General features: G+C 45.5%; 1 protein-coding gene across 5 annotated transcripts in view; it reads right to left on the bottom strand.

Annotated features, from left to right (window-relative positions):
• The window catches only part of LOC129817225 (MAM domain-containing glycosylphosphatidylinositol anchor protein 2-like), a 341,866-nt gene that overhangs the window by 200,695 nt on the left and 127,042 nt on the right, over window positions 1–14,129 (bottom strand). The window lies entirely within an intron of this gene.

A 14,129-nucleotide genomic window follows, 5' to 3' on the forward strand; every position in this document is an offset into this window, starting at 1 on the left:
GGTATGGGATAGGTTTTGTTAGAAAAAAGTGCATATTTCAGGTATATGGCATAGTTTACAATTGCACCCACCATCACAAATGGACTAGAATAATTACAATGAGCAACGTGTTTACCTAACTACTAATCATCAAACATTTCGTAAAAATACACAGCATACACGAATCGAAAGACACAGATCCTGTGAATACAGACAATATTTCAGATTTTCTAAGTGTCTTACAGCGAAAACACAATAAATCGTTATATTAGCTTAGCACATAGCAATTAGCAGCCCAGCATTGATTCTAGCCAAAGTGAGCGATAAAAGTCAACATCGCCAAAAGATATTAATTTTTTCACTAACCTTCTCAGAATTCTTCCGATGACACTCCTGTAACATCACATTACAACATGCATATACAGTTTGATCGAAAATGTTTATATTTAGCCACCAAAATCATGGTTAGACAATGTGAAATGTAACTCGGCTGGTCAGAATTTGTCCTTGCGCCACTTAGACAGTGATCTACTCTTATACATAAATACTCATAAACGTGACTAAAAAATATAGGGTGGACAGGGATTGATAGACAATTTAATTCTTAATACAATTGCGTTATTACATTTTTTAATTTATCCTTACTTTTCAATACAGTTTGCGCCAAGCGAAGCTACGTCAAAAAACATGGCGTCCTAAGCCACTAAAATGTTTCGACAGAAACACGATTTATCATAATAAAAATGTCCTACCTTGAGCTGTTCTTCCATCAGTATCTTGGGCAAAGGATCCTTTCTTGGGAGAAATCGTCTTTTGGTGGAAAGCTGTCCTCTTGCCATGTGGAAATGTCAACTACGTTCGGGATGAACTGAAAAGCGTGTCCAACTTTTCACATCGTTGCAAAAATAAATGTCACAAAATCGCACTAAACGGATATAAATTGCTATAAAACGCTTTAAATTAACTACTTTGTGATGTTTGTAACTCCTATAACGAGTGAAAAGATGACCGGAGAAATATAACAGGCTAAACTAATGCTTGGAACAGGAGAGGGTCGGTGTCTTCCACGCGCGTTACGCAGCAAGAAAAGACTTGCTAGCTAAAGGTTTTTTTCATTTGTAGGGCCTGTGAACGAGCAATCGAGCCCGTTGGAATCGTCATCACGTAAAGGCATCCAGGGGAAGACGTAAGAAGTGTCCGTATAGTCATAGCAACGACAGTGCCCGTTTAAATGACTTCAGAAAAGTGGCCAACGTTTCTCAAATCTGACTCCATGTCAGGGAAATTGCTGTAGAATGGGCTCTGTTCCACTTAGAGACAAAATTTCAACTCCTATAGAAACTATAGACTGTTTTCTATCCAATAATAATAATAATATGCATATTGTACGATCAAGGATTTTGTGGGAAGCCGTTTAAAAAATTAGCCACATTAGCATAAATAGTCTAAACAGCGCCCCCATCCCCAACAGGTTAATGGTTTCTCATTATGGGGTATTGTGTTTAGATTGATGAGAGAAAAAACGATTTAATACATGTTAGAATAAGGCTGTAACGTGACAAAATTTGGAAAAAGTCAAGGGGTCTGAATACTCCCAGAGGCCCTGTAACGTCGACTCCTGACAAGTGCGCTTCGGATAAGTACAAACTCATTTCAAGTGCACTAAAGTTTTCCAGTCTCGATTCAAGTACATGCTCTTTATTAAATGCTCCTGATAAATGCATGGGCACACGTGAAAAACATTAGTCTTTTGTACTTCATTGGAGTCCATTGTACTCTCCTAGTTCTTTTCATGTCAGAAATGTATAACATTAGAGATGTGAATTCCACCTGCCGATGAAGTAGTTTAATGTCAGCTATAAGCCCCTGCTGAAATACTTTAGGCCTTTGTCTACTAGATATAGCAATGCAGCTTCACACACAGCAATACAGCCCAGATGAAATGAAAAACTTTGTAATAAATAGACCCTTCTAGGAACTGAAGAAGAAGAGGCTCAAGGCTTCTCAAGAAAAGCAAAACTACCAATCGATCAATGGAGGAAGTTCTTTATTAACTTCTGTGTGGGCATCTATTCCTGCAGACCTCACAATGGACAAACACATCTTCTAAGGAGTCAGCATGTAGAAATGTGCTTAGATGGGGGCTTCGCCGAGCTCGGTGGGTATTTTAAATGAGTTATCGTTGGGTCTGCTAGGCCTGCTAGGGCTAATATCAGCTCCTCTGCACTGCAGAGATAAGTTTACCATTAACCCATCCTGCAGTTGTCTGTCTTTCTGAGTTAGTATAGCAATGCTAAAGCTAGACAAGCCACCTGGGCACCTCCCTTCTTTCATTTCATTCATTTTCTAACCTGGGCAATACATTTAGAGAATTCTCCCTTTCTCTCTTTCCTTCCTTCATTTAATTTCATTCTGTATCTATTGGACGTTGTGAGTCATGGCCGCTCCAGCGTATGCTTGTATGAATAAATAAATCTGGAAGTACCTGTATTTACACTCCAAATTTAAAAGAAGCCACCTGAGCCCTATAATACGAATGTAGTTTGAGGAGTTAGCGAGAAAACTTTGCTCAACTCTGAGTTCAACTCGGGATAACCGGTACCATGAAGGTGGCTCACCTTTTAGCCAGCTAAATTTCTATGGCAACGAATCCTTCAGATCTAATCTGCTTCGAGGCAGGCTAACTCAGGGCAAACTCCAATATCCCTAATGAGATGGTCTGAGCCACAAGTTGAGGACCAATGAAATCAGATTCCCTCCCTCTTGCGTCATCTTCCCTTTAATTTTGTGTGCAAAAAATGTGTACTGTTAAAATACCTATAACATTAGACATTTAGTAATGATATAATGCATTTGAAACTTCACACACAGTAAAACCTTTGTATAATTTTATCGATAGTGGGAAAAAAGGGATTGTGCATTGATAAGCACACCAAAGACGGCACTAATAATAAGTAATAAAATAAAAAGCAGAGTCCACACCATAGCCTGCTGAATTTGCAAGAAAACTTTAATTTCATTTTGATTTTGGCACAAATGAGAATGTGTCACTGACTCACCCATGGATTGATTGATCGTCTCAATAAAGAGTTTGGCGTTCGGCTAGCCACGTGCGACAAGCACGCGCAGTTACAAGCCTGCTAGAGTAGGCGGCAGGGTGACAGGCAATATCCACCGTCACAGTACGGATGAAGCCTCAGCTGGAATGTGAAGCTAACTGCAGCTGGCTAGCTTCAGAAAACCCTGAGTAGATCTAGCTTGCTTCTTAGTATACCCCTCCGGTTTCAAAAGGACTGGGAAGGAAAAGCAATACATGTTTTTTTTAAAGAACAGAAGAAAATACTTCACTTTAGAAACAAGATATTCACATTGAAATACACGCCCTCCTAAATTCCTGTCTCTCTCATTTCACATTTACATGTTTCTCTCTCATATGTGTATCGTCCCTCAAGCATAATAGAAGTGTCCATCCTAACTAGCGGTTACACTTCTGGGTAGTATAAACACATTGGTATGAATAAAAGACACAGCGGTGCAACATCTGAAAAACAGACAGTCAACACAATTTGTCAAGGTGTTTCTGTTGAGTCCTGGTGCCCAAACAGCAATTCTAATGCAAATTAAAAATCAAGGCTGCAAAGCACTAAAAATAGTGAAAGCTGCAAAAGAGGCCCATCAATGAAATCCACCCCTGGGGGACAGCTATAACATTTCTATGGGGAAAGCCAGTGTTTTTCTGCTGGATGTGCAATACAACATTGTGCTAATGAAGTACACATGCACTACAAGGCCAGAGACAAGGGCATCCACGCAACGCTTTAAACGCTGCTGCTGTTTGAATACTGTCATATAAAGTCCTGTTTTAAGGCTCTACAATATGAAGGACATAGCATTACATATTTAGTGTATACTCAATGATAAATATGAAGAGTTTACAAGATGAGATAATGATCTATTCAAGCTTGAAAGGCTAAAGTACTTGAAAGTATTGTACAATGTCTTTGACAATTGATTGTCCCTTTTAATCCCCTTCCAATGGACACAGAGTGTTTCTGGAGAGCACAACTCAGGACCTCATTGGACAGGGAGCCAACTGGAGAGAGCATTGGATGACATCATTGGTTGAATGAATGTCACAGCTGATGTTTCTGATAGGCTCAGCAAACCTCCTATGGTGGCTATTCAGGATGAAACTGTAAACACTGCCATGGCTAGGGCTGTTATGAAAGGGGGGAAGGGGGATACCTAGTCAGTTGTCCATTTGAATATATTCAACTGAAAAGTGTCTTCCGCATTTAACCCGCATTGAATCAGAGAGGTGCGGGGAACAGTGGGTTAACTGCAGCGCCCGGGGAACAGTGGGTTAACTGCCGTGGTCAGAGGCAGAACGACATATTTTTACCTTGTCAGCTCGGGGATTTGATCCAGCAAACTTCAGGTTACTGGCCCAACGCTCTGTGGTGACTGTATTACCGCCACACCGGCATTCATGAGTCATGACCGCAGTAAAATTCTACATGACCATTTAGTCACGGTAATCTCCTCTTATGCACTCTGGATATTAATTAGTAGTAGCCTACCCAACTCGTTAACGATCATCAGGTCGCTAATGGCCTGGTACTCAGGACTCTATTGCCTCTTATCACTCTGACATCGAAAATCACATCAAACACTTATCATCAAAACAGTAGGTGCTTTTAAAACTCACCTTACTGTGATTGGTCAATTTGAAGAAAGAAGTTGAACAATAGGTTGTAACTGAGTGGAAAACATTTATTGTGGATGTTGTTTCAAAGCCTAACACAACGGAACGGACAGTGCTTTCTACGGGGATGAAACCTCTTAAGGATCGGACCCATCATCTCATTTTCCGCCATCCTACCAGCGTTTTCCCCCTTGCTCCTGCCTTGTCTATATTCCTGTTTTCCTGTTTTCCCGGTTTTGTCCTTTCAGCCTGCCCTGACCCTGAGCATGTCTGCCGTCCGGTACCTTGCCACACTACTCTGGTTATAGAGTGTCTGCCTCAATCTGCCATCTGTGGTTGGGTTTCTGTACAGCACTTTGAGATATCAGCTGAAGGGCTATATAAATACATTTGATTTGATTAGAAATTTGATTTGATAAACTGACCTCTGCCTGACCTGACCCGGAGCCTGCCTGCCTGCCGTCCTGTACCTTGGCCTGCTGTGTTCGAATGAATACACCTTTGTTACTTCGACATTGTCTGGACCTGAGTCTTACCTGCAAATGTGATAGTACGAACTGGCCATGACTGACCCAGCAGACTTGGACCAGCTCCGCACTGCCATCTCCTCCCAAGGAACCATCATTAGTAGACACGAGGAGTTGCTTTGTGGTCTGATGGAACGGTTCCAGGACGTGGTCGAATGTCACAACCTAGCATTGGACGCATTGCGGGAGCAATTCCGTGGGTTGCCTACCAGGCAGCCTACCACGACGGTAACCTCACAGCCCCTCAGTAACCTGGCTGGTAGCAGCACCGTCACCCCGGTTTCCCGGGAACCCCGCTTACCTCCCCCAGAGCTCTACGATGGAGATTCCAGAACCTGCCGGGGCCTTTCTCTCCCAGTGCTCCCTCGTTTTTTGATCTGCAGCCTTCTTCGTTCCCCTCGGACCGCTCGAAGATAGCATACATTATTAAGCTGATGTCCGGGAGGGCACTCGCCTGGGCCAAGGCGGTGTGGGAGCAACAATCTGCCGTCTGCCTCAGTCTGGAGGTATTCATGGCGGAGGTGAGAAAAGTTTGAGGCTCCGGTGTCCAGGGGAGAGGCTGCCCGGAGGGTACTCCAGCTTTGGCAGGACACCCTCCGGGTGGCAGACTATGCGGTGATGTTCCGCAGGCTAACAGCAAAGGGTACCTGGAATCCGGAAGCGCTGTTCGACACATTACTGCACAGATTATCGGAGAAGGTAAAGGATGCGCTGGCAGCCCGAGAACTACCAACAGATCTCGACTCACTAATCACTTTAACCATCCGGATTGATGGTTGGCTACGGGAACATAGGAGGGAGAAGAGGTCCGATTGCGGTCCCAATTGCTCACTCAAGGATCCCACTTGACATCCGATGAACTCTGGAAGTCCCCGAGAGGATCCGAGCTTATCCGAGTCCCTCCAAGAGCCCCCGGAGACTGCCGATTCACCTCTTCCCGAGCCGATGCGGCTCTGCAGGGTTAGGTTGTCTCCAGCCAAACGCGTACGCAGACTTGAGACCCAGAGTTGTCTGTATTGCGGTACTGCCGGTCATTATTTGTCTACCTGTCCCTTCAAGAGACCTAGCTCATTCGTTGGTGTGATTACTATGGTGGGCCTTAAAGAAACATTTCCATCTCCCCTTGCTCACCCCCCTCGCTGTGCAATCCTGCGGTGGGGAGACCAGTCCAAGTCTCTCCAGGTACTCATCGACTCGGGGGCTTGCACACAGCTATAGTGCCACGGCTACAGAGACCTTTCCCCCCGCTCCAAGATCATTAGCCCCTCTGCTGTTCGTCCTCTGTTGCCCCGTACCCTCCGTATTAGTCCTACCTTTTCTGCGTCAATTTAAAACCATGTCTGACTCTTCCCTGCCGTCCTGTACCTTTGCATGCCCGTGTTCGAATTAATAAACTTTTGTTACTTCGACATTGTCTGCACCTGGGTCTTACCTTCAAACGTGATACACATATCTATAAACATATATTCTATAAATTATGTAGAACACAATCACTATAATGAAATATGTGGACCAATAGACAACAAGACGCTCAAAAACCACAGCCAGAACATGTCATAGCCAACATAACATACACATAACCTATACTTATATATTGTATGCCTCAGGTCTATATATTGTATTTATATATATAGAAATCAAAGACAAATACTTTAAATTGATATGCAACCATTTAAAAAACTAGATTTGTACGACAAGCAAAAACATATTTTACTTACTGATCTAAAAGTACATTCTCCTTCCAATCTCTCTTGTGCGCAGGACTCCTTGTGTCACTCTCCTGGTCAATTTCTGCAATAATCTCATCGAAATGTTTATACTCTAAGTAGCCATGTTGTACTTTTTCCATTTTTCCATTCCCCTGCGTCCTGTGGATTTTCAATGGAGAATGAATTGCGTCGCTCGCAACCATAGGACAATGGCCGTTAGTCCTACAAAGGGCCATCACATACTCGTGTAAAGCCTAGCTCATTGGCTATCTAGCTAGCTATGTTAGCTAGCTATTAAAACAAAAGGTGGTCATTGGACCAAGACACTGTCTATCAAGTGAACACCACCCTTCTCATTGGTGCATAATGATGGCTGACCTTCACGGGCTAATTGACGTATTGTGTAGCCAATATGTAATGTAGAATGATGAAACAAGGTTTGGTTGTCGTCTAAAGTGTCTGAGGCGCAAAAACTGAACTTGACTGGGTGAGACAAGGTTTAGCGTATTACATTTCATAAATAGTTTTGTTGAAAAAGTTGGAATTCATGCGAAACGTTGTTCAGAACGTGGATTGTGTTAGGATATAAAAATAGATTTTATCAAAAAACTATGCCACATTTTATTTCTGGGACCCTCAGGATGACAAATCAGAGAAAGATTACTGAATGAAAGTACATTATTTACCTTCAGAGGTGAATGTATCAAACCAGTTGCCTGGATAAAAGTGTTTTGTTGTTGTGCACTATCCTCAAACAATAGCATGGTATTTTTTCCTGCTGTAATATATACTGTAAATTGGACACCGCAGTTAGCTTAACAATCATTTAAGCTTTCTGACCATATAAGACATGTCTTTGTCCCGAAAAGTTGGCTTTTGTTTATAACGACATTCTAGTCAAATATCGCATATTGAGCAGCAACTGTCACGAAGGTTCATTCAAAACACCCATATTAGCATATTAGCGCTTATGCATAAGCATAGGCCTATATATGAGCCCAAGCCCGAAAAAAAAACCTGAAATAAAAAGAATGATTGTTCCAATATACAATACATAGCCAACTGCATATTACACATTGTCACGTTCCTGACCTATTTATGTTAGTTTTTGTGTGTTAGTTGGTCAGGACGTGAGGTTGGGTGGGCATTCTATGTTATCTGTTTCTATGTTGGTTTAGGGTTGCCTGGTATGGCTCTCAATTGGAGGCAGGTGTTTGGCGTTCCTCTAATTGAGAGTCATATTTAGGTAGGCGGTTCACAGTGTTTGTTTGTGGGTGGTTGTCTCCTGTGATGTCTTCGTCGTTGTCGATGTGTTTCACTTACGGGACTGTTTGGCTGTTCGTGTGTTTCGATGTAACGTTCCTGTCCGTGAGTTTACGTTTGTTATGTGAGTTTATGTTCAGGTTCCGTTCTACGTCGTTTGTTATTTTGTAAGTTTTGAAAGTGTTTGTTTTCGTGTCATCAGTTTTTCGTATTAAATAAAAGGATGGCATATTTCCCAGACTCCGCATTTTGGTCAGAAGATCCTTCTCTCCTCACCTCATCTGAGGATGAGGAAAGCGACAGCTATTACAGAATCACCCACCAAATGTCCAGAACCAAGCAGTGTGACTACGAGCAGCGACCAAATAATCAGGACTCGTGGACTTGGGACGATGTTCTGGATGGAAAGGGTGTCTACACATGGGAGGAGATCCTAGCTGGTAGAGATCGCCTCCCATGGGAACAGCTGGAGGCACTGAGGAGAGCGGAGGCTACCGGAGAGAGGAACCGGAGCTATGAGGGAACGCGTCTGGCACGGAAGCCGAAAAAGCCCTTGAGTAACTCCCAAAAATTTCTTGGGGGGGGGCTAAAGGGTAGTGGGCCAAGGGCAGGTAGGAGACCTGCGCCCACTTCCCAGGCTCACCGTGGAGAGCGGGAGTACGGGCAGGCGCCGTGTTACGCAGTAGAGCGCACGGTGTCTCCTGTACGAGTGCATAGCCCGGTGCGGGTTATTCCACCTCCCCGCACTGGGAGGGCTAGATTGGGTATTGAGCCAGGTGTCATGAGGCCGGCTCAACGCATCTGGTCACCAGTGCGTCTCCTCGGGCCGGCATACATGGCACCGGCCTTACGCATGGTTTCTCCGGTTCGCCTACATAGGCCGGTGCGGGTTATTCCACCTCCCCGCACTGGTCGGGCAACCGGGAGCATTCAACCAGGTAAGGTCGGGCAGGCTCAATGCTCAAGAGAGCCAGTACGCCTCCACGGTCCGGTATTTCCGGCACCACCTCCCCGCCCCAGCCTAGTACCTACAGTGTATACACTACGCACTAGGCTACCAGTGCGTATCCTGAGCCCTGTTCCTCCTCCACGCACTCTCCCTGTAGTGCGTGTATCTAGCCCGGTGCCTCCAGTTCCGGTCCCACGCACTAAGCTACCAGTGCGTCTCCAGAGCCCTGAACCCACTGTATCTTCTCCCCCTACTAATCCTGATGTGCTTGTCCTCAGCCCGGTGTCACCAGTGCCGGTACCACGCATCAGGAATAGAGTAGGCTTTGAGAATACAGTGTGCCCTGTCCCTGCTCCCCGCACTAGTAGGAAGGTGCTTATCATTAGCACGGTGCCTCCAGTTCCGGCACCACGCACCAGGTCTACAGTGCGCCATATCCGGCCAGAGCCATCCGTCTCCCCAGCGCCATCTGAGCCATCCGTCTCCCCAGCGCCATCTGAGCCATCCGTCTTCCCAGCGCCATCTGAGCCATCTGTCTCCTCAGCGCCATCTGAGCCATCCGTCTCCCCAGCGCCATCTGAGCCATCCGTCTGCCAGGAGCCTGCAAAGCCGCCCGTCTGCCATGAGCCTGCAAAGCCGCCCGTCTGCCATGAGCCTACAGAGCCGTCAGCCAGACAGGAGCCGCTAGAGCCATCAGCCAGACAGGAGCCGCTAGAGCCGTCAGCCAGACAGGATCTGCCAGAGCCGCCAACCAGACAGGATCTGCCAGAGCCGCCAACCAGACAGGATCTGCCAGAGCCGCCAACCAGACAGGATCTGCCAGAGCCGCCAACCAGACAGGATCTGCCAGAGCCGCCAACCAGACAGGATCTGCCAGAGCCGCCAGCGAGCCATGAGCAGCCAGAGCCGTCAGAGCGCCATGAGCAGCCAGAGCCGTCAGAGCGCCATGAGCAGCCAGAGCCGTCAGAGAGCCATGAGCAGCCAGAGCCGTCAGAGCGCCATGAGCGTCGTGAGCCGTCAGCCTGCCATGAGCGTCGAGAGCCGTCAGCCTGCCATGAGCGTCGAGAGCCGTCAGCCTGCCATGAGCGTCGAGAGCCGTCAGCCTGCCATGAGCGTAGAGAGCCGTCAGCCTGCCATGAGCGTCGAGAGCCGTCAGCCTGCCATGAGCGTCGAGAGCTGTCAGCCTGCCATGAGCGTCGAGAGCCGTCAGCCAGCCATGAGCATCGAGAGTCGTCAGTCAGCCATGAGCTGCCCTTCAGCCTGAAAAGGCTGGATACCCAGAACTGCCCATCAGTCCAGAGCTGTCTCTCTGTCCGGAGCTGCCTTTCAGTCCGGAGTTGCCCCTCTATCCTAATCTCCCTCTCTATCTTCATCTATCTCTATAGTCTTATCTATCCCTCTATCTTGATTTATCTCTCTGTCCTGGTGTTATCCTTATTTAATATATTATTAAGAGAATTGTGTGGGGGAAGAAAGAGGGTGGACATTCTATGTTGGAGGAAGTTAGGATGGATTATGGTGGGGTGGGAACCGCGCCCGGAGCCTGAGCCACCACCGTGGTTAGATGCCCACCCAGACCCTCCCCTAGACTTTGTGCTGGTGCGTCCGGAGTTCGCACCTTGTGGGGGGGGTACTGTCACGTTCCTGACCTATTTATGTTAGTTTTTGTGTGTTAGTTGGTCAGGACGTGAGGTTGGGTGGGCATTCTATGTTATCTGTTTCTATGTTGGTTTAGGGTTGCCTGGTATGGCTCTCAATTGGAGGCAGGTGTTTGGCGTTCCTCTAATTGAGAGTCATATTTAGGTAGGCGGTTCACAGTGTTTGTTTGTGGGTGGTTGTCTCCTGTGATGTCTTCGTCGTTGTCGATGTGTTTCACTTACGGGACTGTTTGGCTGTTCGTGTGTTTCGATGTAACGTTCCTGTCCGTGAGTTTACGTTTGTTATGTGAGTTTATGTTCAGGTTCCGTTCTACGTCGTTTGTTATTTTGTAAGTTTTGAAAGTGTTTGTTTTCGTGTCATCAGTTTTTCGTATTAAATAAAAGGATGGCATATTTCCCAGACTCCGCATTTTGGTCAGAAGATCCTTCTCTCCTCACCTCATCTGAGGATGAGGAAAGCGACAGCTATTACACACATGACAGAAAAACATTTGAAAAATACTGATTTAAGATATCTTTGCTACATAATTGGTCTAGCCTAAATTAAACCAATTCAGATTTAGCCTACAATTATCTTTTTTTTTAGATGTTGAACAGCCTAGTAATAGGGCCTTTTTTAATTTTCATAATTAATAGATTGACACATTACCTTTAGCTATACAGAATATCTCACGATCACGAGTTTCTATGTCCTCCCCTCTCTCCAGCACTGCATCAACAGAGGTGCTGTCAACAGTTTCATGAAATGAGTTTTGTTGTGAAAAGGTTACTATCGATGTTCACAAACAAATTTCCCTTGATTTCCCAAATTAAGCACTGGGTAGCTGCAGGAACAGGATTGGAGAGCCAATGGCATACAGAGTTTGGGCAGAATATCACCTGTGGTGCTGCGAAAATGACCGCAGTAGCCTATCCAACATGAGTGAAAAACGTACCCGCTGGAAAGCAGCCTCCATTCACTATTCCAGTGCATACGGATGATATTAATTTTTCCCCCTGCCCCTGTCCCTGTAAATTTGATCATGGGCCATTCTAAATCGAAACGTATTTGACATATTAGTAAAAACAAGATAAAATTGAGAATAGTCTGACGGGTGAAAATATGATCACTTGATGAGAGAACAGCGTGTACAGCATGAGGCAAGGAACAGAGCGCATAAATCCATTGAATTCTAAGACTTTCTAAGGTTTGTATAATTCACAACTAAAGTTGCCAAATAACTCTAAATCTAGATCACTTTTACGCTCAACATAGCCACTTCAACTTCTGAATGGGACAAATATCCATTATATTTTATTCAGCTAAGTTCAATTATATTCTTCTTACTATAAAATCATACAATATGAAATAATGGCACAGGACTTATAGGCATATCTTGTCTGATAAATGAACAAGCCTAGCGCATAGCCAGATAACATACAGTAGGCCAACTCATATTCTGCTCTTATGAAATACATTTTCTACATATCATAATGTTTCTTTAGGCCTGCCTACCATAAATAATGTATTTATTGTGATGGTGTATATTCAATTGATTTATTCAACAAGTTTGAAATGTAGATGTTCCAAAGGCGCACATCAGAGGCTTGTACGAGTGGAGCCTGGTGTCACGTCCTGACCATAGTTCTTATGTGTTTTGCTTGTTTAGTGTTGGTCAGGACGTGAGCTGGGTGGGAATTCTATGTTGTGTGTCTAGTTTGTCTGTTTCTGTGTCCAGCCTAATATGGTTCTCAATCAGAGACAGCTGTCAATCGTTGTCCCTGATTGAGAATCATATATAGGTGGCTTGTTTTGTGTTGGGGATTGTGGGTGGTTGTTTCCTGTCTCTGTGTTTGTGTTCTGCACCAGATAGGACTGTCTCGGTTTTTTCACGGTTTGTTATTTAGTTATTTGTTAGTGTTCACGTTTATTGTGATTAAACATGTTAAGCACTGGCTACGCTGCGTGTTGGTCCGATCCCTGTTTCACCCTCTCTTCTAGTGAAGAGAGGGAAGGCTGCCGTGACACCTGGAGATGTTAAACATGTTGTGGTTAATTAACGATCAATTACCGTGAGACCCGGCAGTCTTTTGCATGACAATAACCGGCTGACAAAATTTCATGACCGCCACAGCCCTAGCCATGGCAACCCAGAGAGCCACAGGTCAACTCCGTTAATCATACTGTTATCAAGCTAAAACAGTGACACTGGGATGTTAGTCGCTGTCCGACCAGGGCCTGTTGTCTGTCTCAATAGTTTACAGTTAACAGTGTGGAAGAACTGAAAAGGAGAAAGCAAATGTCTAGTATACATCCACCACCAAGCCTATATGGCAGTCCAGTGCAGATGAAGGAAAGGAGACAAGGAGAGAGTAAAATACTCCTCTTCCCCCTCCTTCCTCCAAGTTCCAAGCTTTCTAACCATCCTCTATTCCACAGCCTCTACTCAAGTCAGTATTGATAAACAGGTACAAGGGCGGAGAGCCACACAGACACCCAGGGTCCAGAAGGAGGCAGGTAGAGAGAGTGAGAGAGAGTGAGAGAGTGAGAGAACGGAGACAGAGGGAAAGGCAGAGAGAGAGAGATAGCAAAGAGAGAGAAAGAGAGATCAGAGAGAGAGAGAAAGCGAGAGCAGGCAGAGAAAGAGCCTTGAGGCTAACCACCAGCCACACAGACAGACCCGAAATGTCGTGACAGACTGACAGGAGTCACTGGAGCTGGAGCAGAGGCTTTAGATGTCAGATGAAAGCGATTCCACTTACTTTGGTAACCCCTGCCTGACCAAGGAGAAGAGAGGAGAGGCGAAGGCAGAGGAAGAGAAAGAGGCAGAGGCCGAAGAGAGGTGGAGACAGACGAGAGGCAAGAATGAGACAGGACTGCAGACTGCTCTGTGTTCTGCCACAAAGAGAGTGGGAGAAGAGGAGAACACAGGCCAAAAGGTTTATCGCTTGCGATGATGTTACAGAAGGGAAAGTGCTGGTTTAATGTGCTTGTGTCACAGAGTGGTGGATCTGGGGAGGTTCTGGCTGGGAGCTATATAATGTTTGCTTGTCCAGGGTTCAGATGAGACAAACCGTCCTCCATTTAAGCGCACGTCTGAGGAGTTGTTGGGTGCCCCAGACAACTCCAATCAGACCTCACTATTGTTTAATGGCTAGGTTGACTAGGGTGGAAGCTACTGGGTTGGGTTGTTTATACTGTTGTCTACTGTACAGCCCCCCCCCCCCCCCCCCCCCCCCCCCCACACACACACACACACAGGATGTCTAGATAGGGCCCCAATTCAACATTTAGTATTGACTGACATTTGATTGAATTGTGCAACAATTGGAATAAACCACACCTTAAAAGCTTATCGT

This window comes from Salvelinus fontinalis, chromosome 20, assembly GCF_029448725.1.
Source record: "Salvelinus fontinalis isolate EN_2023a chromosome 20, ASM2944872v1, whole genome shotgun sequence".
In the NCBI taxonomy this organism is placed as follows: domain Eukaryota; kingdom Metazoa; phylum Chordata; class Actinopteri; order Salmoniformes; family Salmonidae; genus Salvelinus; species Salvelinus fontinalis.